Source organism: Panthera tigris, chromosome A1 (genome assembly GCF_018350195.1).
Source record: "Panthera tigris isolate Pti1 chromosome A1, P.tigris_Pti1_mat1.1, whole genome shotgun sequence".
NCBI lineage: Eukaryota > Metazoa > Chordata > Mammalia > Carnivora > Felidae > Panthera > Panthera tigris.
Window position 1 is genome coordinate 178,722,645 of NC_056660.1, and position 13,114 is coordinate 178,735,758.

Below are 13,114 nucleotides of genomic sequence, written 5' to 3' on the forward strand. Positions count from 1 at the left end.
TTATATCCCACATCCTGTGGGAAATCCAGGGCCCAACCCAAGGTTTCTGTGAATTCCTGGGAATTTATATTCTTAAGGTAATCTCTGGCTTTGAGTTTCTGGTTCCATAGAACTGTCTTACTCATTTCTTTGTCTTGGATTTTCTCAACTCTCTACCCAATCATGATCTTGACATAAGCTCATCCTCTTGAACCCTTAAAACCACACACGTGTCATACTTGGGTGCATGAGAGAATTTACTGATAGTGATGATAGAGGCAATTTCCACTGTTAAACACGATTTGATGATATAATTCTTTAAATCTCTTATTCATTATGCCAGTGGAAATTTATTATTTGCCCCCTTTTTCCTTGGATTATGTCTTTTAGCATATTGCCCTCATTCCCCTCTCTTCATTCTCTCCCCATTTCCTACTCTTTTTTTTCTAACAATATTCAAATTTCTGTTTATTACTTATGCAGTGCTCTCTCCTTTCAAGGTATGCCCATAGAGTCTTCCATACGAAAGCTATTTATCAAAATATTTTCCTAAACAACAAGAGTATCTTCCTAAAAGGGCTCCTGCTTAATAACCCTTCTTCTGTCTCCTAGATGTGCTCATTAAACAAGCTTTGCTTCTTAATATCTCTCCTGGAATAGAGCTCCCAGATGGGACACAAGAGGTCTGAGAAAATACCTTCAATAATGTAAAAACTGCACCTGACAGAGTTCCAGAATTGTGCCTAGATAGGGCCTACATGTAATATAAATGCCAGACATGAATAACATGGTGTCTGTTATTTCTTCTCCCTCAAGGTATTTCAGCCAGCTAAAGATTTAATTTACATATGCATGCACCAGTAGAATCCTTAGTTGTTACTCCAGCAAATATTCTGCACTACGAATGGGATGCAGACAGGACACCCTAGGCACATGACTCCCATTCTGAGTGATGGACATGTTTTCTTATCACTATGTATCTGGGGAAAGTTATATTAATGTCACATGCATACTTTTAAATCTACATTTGATTGCTTCTGGGTGTCAAGATGTGACTTGGACTTTTTAAAGCATAAGAAAGCAATCAGAGAGATCCAGAATGATGAATAACAACTTGGGAAAGCCCCAATTTTGGTCCACCAGTTATCATGTCTGTAGACAGTTTTGGAGTTCCCTAGAATGCTAAGTTGAAGTTCTATTCATAAGTGGTGGTTTGAAGGACAGAGGAACTTGGGATTCTTTCAGGTACAGTTGTGTGTATTTCCTAAGTACCTACTTTGAGCCAGGTGCTGTGCTAAATGCATTATATCTATTATCTCATTTCTTCCTCACTAAAACCCTAGACTATACGTAACTTTATTCTCCCCATTTTATAGATGAGGAGCTAAGGTTTAGAGAGGTAAAATAGTGTGCTCAAGGGGACACAGCTAAGGAGCAGGAGAGTGAGCTGTCGACTCAGCCTAGCTTGGCTCTCTGCACTGTTCTCCCACCCCTCCTACCCTGAGAGATGGGAGAACAGAGATCAGGTAGAACATTTCTCTTTTTAGTTTTAATTTTTATGCAGGGTGTCTCAACAGCCTCCTTTTGGGTCTTTTACATACCATTATTGGCACATCTAAACCAGGTGGCTAGTTGATTTTTTAAAAGGAGCCTGGAAGAGGAATTGCTTTTTTGTCTTTCCCTTGTGGGAGACAGAGCTGCACAAGAAGTAATGGGAGAGTTCACTGAATTTTAAAGAGGAGAGAGGCATTGGCTCAGAGGGGCCATGAAGAGGTTACCAGGGAGATGCAGGGGTGACAGCTATCAGAGATGAACTGGCCCCATCTTGGTCTCTGTGGAAATGTCAGTCCCTTTCTGAGAGGATTATTTTGCATCTTTATTAAAGTGTCTCAGGAGATGAACCTTATTAAACAGAGCCAATGGGTTGAAAGCATGTAATTAAGCTAAACCATTTTTGTTCTTAATGCCTTAAATACCTGTTTGTGTGGGGGACTGAACATCAAATAGCTTCCTCAGGCAAAAGACAGTGGAAACCATAGAGTTACAGTAATAAGAATTCTCTGGACAATTAAGGGTCCTCAAAAAAAAAAGAGGCCTCATATTTCTTCAAGGGCTGAGCTCACTTTCTAAAACTTACACAGAAAACACATACACGCTCACAGTCTGGAATATCAGAATCAGAGACCGTTCTTGGGACATCACCTACCTCATTGATTTGCTTATTGACTCATACAGTATTTACTAAGGGCCTAATGTGTATCAGGCACGAGGAACCCAGGAGTGAATAAGGCATATTCCTGGTCTCAAGGAATGTATACTCTAGTAGACAACAAAGCAGCCTTCTTTTAGTATTCTTTAGGAATCCATTCTATGTTTGTTTCCTTTTCTTCTACTTTCACTTTATATTCTCACCTAGGTGATCTTAGCCATTCTCACAAAATCACACCACTTTTATGAAAATGATTCTCCAATATATATTACCTGTCCACTCTTCTCTTTGGAACTTCACATCTATATACTTAACCATCTATATGTTTTTTCAACTTAAATGACTCATATGAATCTTAAAGTTCACATGACCAAAACACAACTTTCAGTTGTCCTCCAAAATCCTTCTCCAACTGTCCTCCGTCTTGATAAATGGGCCCATAATCCACCTTGGGCTTCAAATCAGAAACCTGGGAGACACACTGAACTTTCTCTCCTCTCTTACCCTCCAGTCCAATGGATACACAAGCCTTCTTCCTGCTCCTTTCAAAGCTTATCTCATTAGATTATGTCTCCTCATCCCTCTTACCACTTCATTACTCTAAACCTCTAGTATCTTTCACCAGAGCTACTACAATAGCCTCCTAACCAGTTTCCTTGCTTCTGTTCTTATCCATCTCCAACCTGATCTTCACACAGCAGCCAGAGTGGCCTTCTCAAAGTATAAATTGGACTATCCCTATTCTGCATAAATTAGCATAATGTTCACAATAATTACAATGTTCTACAAGGCCTCTCAGATATGGCTCTACCTACCCCAAAACCCTTCTTAGAAATCTCAGCCCTCACAGGCCTAGTTTGGCTTGATAGTGGGTTGCAGTGGGGGAGTATATGTGAGAGATTCTAAAGTCCTTATTATAATAGCTACCATATGCCCAACTTTGTACTAAATGGTTTACTTATAGAATTTGCAATCTCAAATCTCACTCCCCTGCAAGGAAGCATTAATATACCCATTCTACAGATGAATAAATATAGATGTGATATCATTCAGCTAGTGATTGGAAGCACTTGGACTCAACCCTAGGCCTCTCTCACTTCAAAGTGGACCCTACATCTAATTTATCTCTGCTGTGCTGCTTAATGCTGCCTCAAATTGTACAGTATCAGTAACTCTTTGAAATAAAATTAGAACCCAGAACTCCAAAGCCTGTGCTGTTTTGATGCCACTGGGATAACTCTTCCTCTTCTACTAAGAAACTTTCCATGGAGACCAGGAAGCCACTAGAATCATGCTGGCTGTGCAGAAGAGATTTTAAATGTCCCTAGCAGTTATAGTCAACCTTAGCATCATAAGCTCGTGGAGAACTTTCATAAAATAATGATATGCAGGCTGCCTCTTCAGGGAGTCTGATTGAATTGGACTCTGATAGAATGTGGGCTCTGGGTATATTTTTAAAATGTGTTCTAAGTGATTCTAACTTGTATTCAAGATTGAGAAGCTATTCTAACTTGGTTGGAAGGTGCCTGGTTCAAGTTGAGATGATCGTCATAGGCTGTTTCTCCCATTTTAAGCCCACTGGATAGTTCAGGTGAGCAGGCAGCTTCAGCACCTGACTAACTAGAGTCAGACGGAGAGCCCATATCACTTCTTGGATAGTACTCTTGGACAAGGAACACTCTGAGAGGCAAGTATGATAAAGGGGGTTTCTAGAGCCTATTTGGTTATGTGGGATCATTTGAACACTAGTTTCAGATCTCCTCCAAAAATTCATTTCATGCTGAGCAGCTTCTGAGGAAATGAAATCAATGTCTCTCTTCCTGCCATCCTCCTGCTATTTCTTTTCAAGTAGATGAATGGTTCCTAAAGGTTGAGGCTCCATTCATCCCTCGGGGTAACTTTGAAAGCTTTGTTAAGATCTGCAGGGAGTTTGGGAGAAGGATGAAGAATTAAGGACAAGGCTTAGGTAGAAGGAGACATTAGTAAGCTCTCTCACTTTCCTATTCCACTGAACTGCCCTCATGGAGATTTAAGATGATCCCTCAGCAGGTTAAACTGGGAGTTTAAATATACTACTTTTCACCCTAAGGAGGAAGACGCATCATATTGTTTCCAGTCTGCAGATCTTACCTTGTAGTGTGAAGATTACCTCGACAATGGGTACCTTCCTCTTTTTTATCATCATCACATCATTGCTGAGTACTATCAACAGAATCAAAATAATTGAAGTCTCACTTTACTCCCTTTATAATGGTAGAGCTGTATGACTAGAAGCCTGAACTCTGGAGCTTGATTCTTTAGCAGATTAGATTCTTTAGATTCAGAGAATGTACTCTTTACTAATGGATTACTTTAGGCAAATTACTTTGCCTAGTTCCTCTATCTATAAAATGGGCAGTCTAATTTATTTGGATTAAAATAATCAATACGTGTGGAGTACTTATAATTGTTCCTGGCACTTAGTAAATACTACATAAATATTTATTTTAAAATATCATAAAATAAAGCTCACAACCACACAGATTAACTGCTAGCTTGTTAAACTCTCATGAGAAATCTAGGAGAATGTTCAGTCTTTGAGTTTGGTGGTATTCCCTATCTTATATCTATTTTATTATGAGGTAGAGAGTAGAGAATACTTCTCTATGTTATTCTTGTCATCTTTCAGCTCATAAAAAAAAGCCTGGGTTATTAGCTGTGGCCTTCTAAGATGCTCTATGCACCATTGCTAATGTCAGTAGAGACACCTAACATCCCTTCTTGGGTACTATTTCATCTGTCTGCTCCTACGCTTTCTTAATCCTTTCAATTCCTTTGTTTCCCCCAAACTCCACTCTTTAGATTCTGCCTAATCATCTGCTCAGGCTGGAATAATACATCATTTGTATATGTCCCTTGCTTCCAACACTGCTTAAAAGTTGGAGGTTAGATCTTGAGAATAGAGGTAGGAAGACAAGAAGATGCCCTCACCGTGGTTTGGTCACAGAATGAGTCTCTCCATGACAATCAGACCTTTCATTCTATCAATATTACATGCTTGCTGGAGTATTTTTTTTTATTCAGCAACATGCTAAATTTTTTTCTCTGCCATTTATTTTCTTGGATTGTTATGTGTCAGCTTCCATGGCAAATCTATCCATCTCACTGTGAAATAATAAATAATAGCTGCCATTTATTGAACACCTACATGTACCGCACACAAACTATATTGACACTGTGTATGCCAAGATGCCTCAAAAGTAGGCAAGTGTTATTATTCTAAGTTAGAGTCAAAGAAATCAAGGATCTAGGGACTCCTTCATCTACATAATGCTGCTTTTCAAAAGCTTAAAAAGGTGAGTCACTTTAAGCACCACAGGCACTAAAATATTTAAAGACTGCTTTAACCACATTTTAACATTTATTCTTTGAAACATCACAAGGAAGCATTCATTATCTTTCCCATTTTTTAAATAGGAAAACCAAATTTGAGAGGATTTAAAGGGCATGCCCTAGGTGACACAGTTAGTACAAAATTGGGACCAAAAGCCGGGTCTCCTGACACGAAATCCACATCCTGACCACTGCACCAGTTGTCATTTCTTTGTGGCTTTTCTTAGTACAAGATTGGAGCCTGGCATGCTGTAGATTATCATCATATATTTTTTGAATAGATGAATGAAAAAGTAAAGCCTGTCTTTAGTCCCTTCTTCACCTCTTTTCCATGTACCCCCTAGATGGCTAATCTTAGTTAATACTTAGGAATTTCCAACCCTGTGGCTCTCAGGTAGCTTCCTGTTCCCTATGCCCATTAAGAACTTAGCCATTTTTGGGATGCCTGGGTGGCTCAGTCGGTTAAGCATCTGACTTCAGCTCAGGTCATGAACTCGAAGTTCATGGTTTTAAGCCCCACATTGGGCTCTGTGCTGACAGCTCAAAGCCTGAAGCCTGCTTTGGATTCTGTGTCTCTCTATCTGTGCTTCCCCCACTCATATTCTCTCTCTCTCTCTCTCTCTCTCAAAATAAATAAACATTTAAAAAGTTTAAATAAAGAACTTAGCCATTTTTAAATCTCATTCTTTCTAGTTTGTAAGAACATAAACTATAAGACCAGTTAACATTGAGTGTGCACTATGCATTAGGTACTTACTTATATCCTTAAAGCAAATTTAAAGGATTTTGGATTATTATTTCCATTTACAGATGAAAAGACTTAAAAATTACATGAGTTAGCTAAAAAGTGTGGAACCTCGTATTCTATCCCAGATTTATCTGACTCCTGAAGTTGAAGGCCATACTTACTGAACTCTCCTGCCTCCACACAAACCTGACAGTGACTGACAAGAGTTTATTTTTTCGCTCATCCTTCCCAGATGACACTTGCATTTTAATAAGGTCTTTCAACACTTTATCCCAAAAGTTCTCAAAGTGCACTCCATGGGCCTCTGGGGTCCTTAAGAACCTTTCAGGAGGTCTACAAAATCACAACTATTTTCATAATAATACTAAGATGTTATCGGGCATTCTCACAGAGTTAACATTTGCACTGATGGTACAGAAGCAACTGTGGACATAACTGATGCCACTTTAGAGCAAATCAAGGCAGGATACTCAAGTATCATTGCATTCTTCAACACCACACACTCATGGGAAAGACAAAAAGGCAGTTTTCTTAAGAATATTTGTGATGAAGCTGTATTAGTACTTTTATTAAAATCCCAACCCTTGAGTATACATATTTTTAATATTTCCTGTGACAAAATGGGAAGCATACATAAAACAGTTTTGAGACATACCAAATTCTCAAGAAAAAGCACTTGTGAGATTTTTTGAGCTGTGAATTAAACCAGTCACTTTTTGCCATGGAACACCATCTTTTTTTTTTGAAAAACTGACTGACAGACAAACTGGTTATTCAGACTTGAGTATCTTGGCAGATGTTTTCTCAAAAATGAACAAAGTGAGTCTGTCACTTCAAGGAAAATAACTGACAATATCTGATTTCAATGATAAAATTTGAGCTTTCAAAGTGAAAATTAGGATTAAAAAAATTTTTACCTGCTGCCATGAGCTTGACAAGTTTCCAATACTTAAAGATTTTTTCTGATAAGATCAGTGGTGTTATTAAGAGATGTGAGATTTTTTTATATTGTATAATGAAATGTACCAACATTTAGCAGATCTGTATACCTCAGTGAATCAATATTTCCCAAATGATTAATGAATAATATTACAAAACCATGCATTGGTAAAAGATCTATTCAAAGTGCAGGACAAATCAATAGATTTTAATGTAATAGAGTATGTAAAGTTCATTGATATGGGGTCAGATTCCATACTACAACTAACCTGTTTTGATGTGATAAAAAAAAAAATAAAATCACCACAGTTATCTAAAAAGGCTATTGCAATACTCCTCCCTTGCTTAATTACATACTGTGTGAAGTGGGATTTTCTTCATAACCTTCATCCCAAATAACATATCACAACAGATTGAAAGCAGAAGCAGATCTTAGAATCCAGCTGCCTTCTATTAAGCCAGACATTAAAGAGATTTTCAAAAATGTAAAACAGCGACAGTCTTCTCAACCAAATATTTTTGTTTTGTAAAATATATTTATTTTTCAGAAAAATATTGTGTTAACTTAGGATAGTGTATTGTTATTTTAAAAAGAATTCATGAAGTTTAAAATTTTTCTCAGTTTTAATTTTCAATGTGATAAATATTGAGAGGTCTAAATCACATAAACAAAAGCTCTTTGGGAGCCTATATTATTCTTTTTTTAAACTTTTAAAAAAATTTATTTATTTATTTTGAGAGACAGAGATAGCAGGGGGAGGGCCAGAGAGAGGAAGAGAGAGAGAATCCCAAGCAGGCTCTGCACTGGCAGCGCAAAGCCCCACTCAGGGCTCGAACTAACAAACTGTGAGATCACGACCTGAGCCTAAATCAAGACTTGGGACACTTAACCGACTGAGCCACCCATACGCCCGTATTATTTTTAAGAGTATAAATGAGATTTGAGATCAAAATGTTTGAGAACCATTGCTTTAACCCAAGGAAGTGATGATTAGGTATTTCTGACCGACCAGCGGGGTGGGCATTGAGCAGAAGGACTTGTTCTCTCTAAAAACCAAATGTACAATCTATGCATGTTCCTCTGAGAAAATTTGCTTCCAGGGAAGCCCCAGTCAAGATTTGGGTTACATTACCATTTCACAGTGCCAGTTAAATCTGTGCTCAGGCAAAAGCTCAGCGTGGCATGCATTTAATTCAGATCTTTTCATGGATCATGACCTTCAAACTATAGGAGTGAGTGAGGGAGGGAGTTTCTATGTAGTACCACTGGGAGGGTATCTTTCACCCCCAGTGTGAATCTTAGTCTGAGAACATTTCTTGGCGGGTCCTGAGAGTCTGTGTCTAATTAATCACCTTTTCAGACACTCAAGTGGATAGCCTTTGGGGCAGGAAGGGAGAAGCCTGGGAGGCAGAGCAGAATAAACATCTTAATCCAAATCAAGACCGAGGCCAGCTGTCCAGGCTGTTCTTGTGGCCACAGCTTGCAGGGCTACTGCCCACGGCTGCCTCTACTTTATTCTGCTTCCCCTTGAAAGTGCCTCCTTCCTTCTCCTTCCCACGCAAGCAGCCAGTCCAGTGCATGAATTTGTGGGTTGGACTCTAATTGCTAGCTGTGCTGGGAAGCCCGCCTCCCTCTAATTCAGCCTTGACACAAATAGCTAGAAAGTTCACTTGCAAAGCCACAACTCCCACAGCAGTGCACCGAGGGGTTCCCTTCTAGAGAGAGGACTTCTATTCCATGCAAATCAACAGATACTTACCAAGCACCTATTTGGTACTTAGCACGTCCTGTGAAGAATGAATCCAAAAAACGTATTTGACAAAATCATAGTAGCTTGGAGTTCCCAGACTTCTCATCACAGTTCTACCCTCACACAGTGCCCACCAGCTTCCACTTGGACTACTTCAGTGATGAAGACCTGGCCACCTCTTGTAGCATTTTTAGAGAGCTATAGTTGGTAGATAATTCTTTCTGCTGCTCTGGGAGAGCCAGCATAGCACAGTGGTTAAGCCACATAGACCTGGGTCTTAATCCTATCTCAGTCATTTATGATCTTGAGCAAGTTTGCTTTATCTATCTATGCCTCAGTGTCCTTATCTGTAAAAGGGAATAGCAAAACCCATCACAAGCCATTGTGGTATTAAAATAAAGTATGCTTGTAAAATGTATTGCCCAGGTCCTGGTACAACTTAAGTGTTTATTAAGCCAGTTCCACCATTTAATTACCTTTGACCTTTAGCAAATTTGGTAATTCAGGTTTTTTTGTAACTGAAATTGTACCTACATCATAGGGTTGACAGGATTCATCCCTGATTAAGAACTTAATAGTTTTAGGACCTTGGGCATGTAATTTTAATTTTTTCAGCTTGGATTTTTTTTTAAATCTGTAAATAGAGGTAGCAGTGCTTGTTACTTAAAGGGGTTTGTGAGAAATAAAGTATATAAGGTACATATTAGCTTTGTGCTTGGTAAACAGTAGGTTTCATTGTCATTCACTTCCATCACTTTGCCCTGAGAGATGTCTCCCTTGCATGGTCTGTGGTCCACTATTTGGATCTACAAAGACTAAGTCAAATCTTTCTTCTAGTTGGACCTTTCATTATGTTTCCCACATGTTTTCTTTCCTCTGGTATAGACTTCCCCAGTATCTCCAAGGCATTTCTTGCATAAGATTTTGAGCTTTTCACTATCCTGGGAATGTTTCCCAGATGGCCTTTGGTTTGTCAAGGTTCTTTTCAAAATATGATGTCTAGATTTTTTTTAACGTTTATTTTTTTCTGAGAGATAGAGAGGATAGCGCATGAGTGGGGGAGGGGCAGAGAGAGAGGGAGACACAGAATCTGAAGCAGGATCCAGCCTCTGAGCTGTCAGCACACAGCCTGACGCGGGGCTTGAACTCACCACCATGAGATCATGACCTGAGCTGAAGTTGGTCGCCCAACCAACTGAGCCACCCAGGCACTCCTGATGTTTAGATTTAAATGTGAAATTCCAGGTGAAGATTGATCAGCCCAGAACACTTTGAGACCATCATCTTCATTGTGTATGATGCTGAATTTTTTTTTTGAATGGAGCCAAGTTTAAGTGAAAGATATGCCAAATTATTGATTCATATTGAGCTTGTAATCAACTTAAATCATAGAATTGTTTTCATATTTTCTGCTGTTAAACCATGTATCCCCAATTCTCTACTCGTGACGTATAATAAAAAAAAATTGGAACACTTCACAAATTTGTGTGTCATGATTGCACAGGGGCCACATTAACCTTCTCTGTATCATTCCAATATCAGTATATGTGCTGTTGAAGTGAGCATGTTTAATTTTTTAAATCATAAGTATGGGATTTTTTTTTCTTGATCTCTGGTTAAATTGGTTTCAATATTTTGACTCACTATTCTTATGTATTTATTTTAAAATGAGTTTGGATTTTGATGTCCAGCATATTGCCCACTTGTTGCACTCTCTGTTTTCATATTTAATCAGAATTCCCTTTATTTAAGTTAATTAAACTGTTGAAGAAGATAGGCCACTCCAGAGCTCTATGGGGTGAAAGAGTGTACCCCATCCCCAACCAGGTGAATTTTGATCAACATTATGGAGGTCTGGTCAATTAAATGCTATAAACTCTCCATACTGTAATATCATTCAGTTCTTAGTTCTTTATCATTTCATATAATCTGTGCTTAAGAAATGAAGAAATGAAGTTATCTCCCTCCTCCATGGCATAGGGGAAAGCATATAGCCAAGAACAGGATTCATATCTTTGTTCTCTAACATACTTGTTGGGTGTCATATGAAAAATCACTTAAATTTACCCTGGATGTTCTCATATGCAAAAAAAGATAACACTATTACATTTTGCACTGCTTACTGAGAAAATTAAGAATGGTAATAATTAGAATAAGTTCTCCATGAAATGAAGATATTGTTTATTTCAGTAACTGGATCGGGAAACAGATCATCTTTTATTATTGTATATGTTTTAAACATGCAGATGAAGAAAAGAGGCTCAGAGAAGAAAGGTATCACCAATATTCAAACTCATATCTGTTTTGCTTAAAAATATATTATCTTTCCATAATGCTATGGTACTTCACTGAGAATTACCTGTTTAAAGTGCTTTGTATTTTAAAGTCCCAGATTAATATGAATTGTTGTTATAATTTAGTTTACCAGTTAGAAAAGACAGTTAGGTTCATTTAGCATAATTTATCCTTTGTGAATGCAAGTAGCCTCTTGATGATTACAGATTCACCTTTTGTATACTCACAAATCACCTTTCAATAATTATTGTTGCTACTTGTTTACTTTAGACACAATAAGGAGTTTATAAATTCTAGAATCATCCCTTCTTTCTCAGAAAAAATCTATTTATCCTTCTCCAGGTTTCTGGTACTTCTGACATTGAGAAATATGCTATGTTATTGTATGTGCGTGCGTGCGTGTGTGCGTGTGTGTGTGTATGTGTGTGTGTTTTCTACAAACTGCTTACATGTAACTGTGGAGTTACACAAAACGTAGTCAGGTATTAAAATGAATAACAGAAGGGCTCTGGGGTGGCTCAGTCGGTTAAGCATCAGACTCTTGATTTCGGCTCTGGTCCTGATCTCATGGTTCAGTTCATGAGATCGAGCCCTGTACAAGGCTCAGTTGTGGACAGTGTGGAGCCTGCTTCAGATTCTCTCTCTCTGCCCCTCCCCTGCTTGCACGTGTGCACTCTGTCTCCCAAACTAAAATTGAAACTAAAACTAAAACTAAAACTAAAACTAAAACTAAAACTAAAACTAAACTAAACTGAATAACAGAAATAGAGAATTATCCTAGATGATCAAGAAAGTGAACAGTGTGAATTGCAAGTATCAGCAAAGACCTCATAGTAAGGACTGTAATTCTAGACTCCAAAAGATCAGTCCTTCATTTTTGAATTTTCCCTGATCAAGCAAGGAAGCATTGATTGTGTTCCTTGGAGATTTCAAGAATCTGTTTATACTTTCCTGTTCTTTTTGGGCTCCTTCTGTCTGCATTGGTACCCAGAAGCAGTGCTGACTGTCAGAGCTGTCTGGTTCACTCCTCTCAGCCTGTGGTCCATGAACTGAGATACACTGAGCTAAGGGAACCATCAGAAGAGTCTGGGGGAAAACTTGTGTTGACTGAAAAGCAGGGGGTAGTTATTGCCCACAATGTGAGAAGATGGAGCTGCAACCAGCCCAGGCAGTTTTGCCCAAAATCTGTAGGTTTGTAATTTATTTATATTATAAACATGTATCTAACACTTACTCTATACTGGGCACTGGGCTAAATGTTGGAGATAAAAAATCAAGCCAAATGTGTCTTCTAGGAAGTTTCTCACAGACGATGAAAATTGAACTTCTTAGTTGAGTTTTGAAGAGACACTAGCTATTAGTTGGATGAAAATGTTAACAGAGGTAAGGTATACCAGAGAGTGAAAACAGGTCAGGGGAAGCAAGTAGAAAAGCATGAAATAACCTGTCAAATCTGGGAAACTGAAAATGCTTCTGGATGACTAGACAATACATTGACTGTGAAGAAGTGATGGGGGCAAAGTTGGAGGAGTGGTCAGGAGCCAGATGATGAAGAATTTTTGTTGCTAAATCTTATCCTAAAAGCTGTGGTGGCCTACTGAAGGAATTTAATCAGCATAATAAAATGATTAAAGCTATGCTTTTGGAAGATGTCTTTTATGAGATGTGTAGAGAGTAAATGGGAAAAGAACCATTTTGAAACCCAGAAAGTCTAGTTAGGAGACTATGGGAGTAATCAGATTAGAAACTATGGCTACTGACTAGAGCAGTGGCCATTAGTGGGAGTCAAGTAGAAGGAACAAATGCAAATGATATTAAAGG

At 38.4% G+C, this 13,114-nt stretch overlaps 1 long non-coding RNA gene and 1 other non-coding gene across 2 annotated transcripts in view; one reads left to right on the forward strand and one right to left on the reverse strand.

Annotated features, from left to right (window-relative positions):
* LOC122231712 overlaps positions 1–13,114 on the forward strand; it is an 87,078-nt gene that overhangs the window by 44,797 nt on the left and 29,167 nt on the right. The gene's annotated exons all lie outside the window — the stretch shown is intronic.
* Positions 10,458–10,564, reverse strand: LOC122232097. The gene has a single exon (XR_006209451.1). It is a non-coding gene; the product is annotated as a U6 spliceosomal RNA (small nuclear RNA).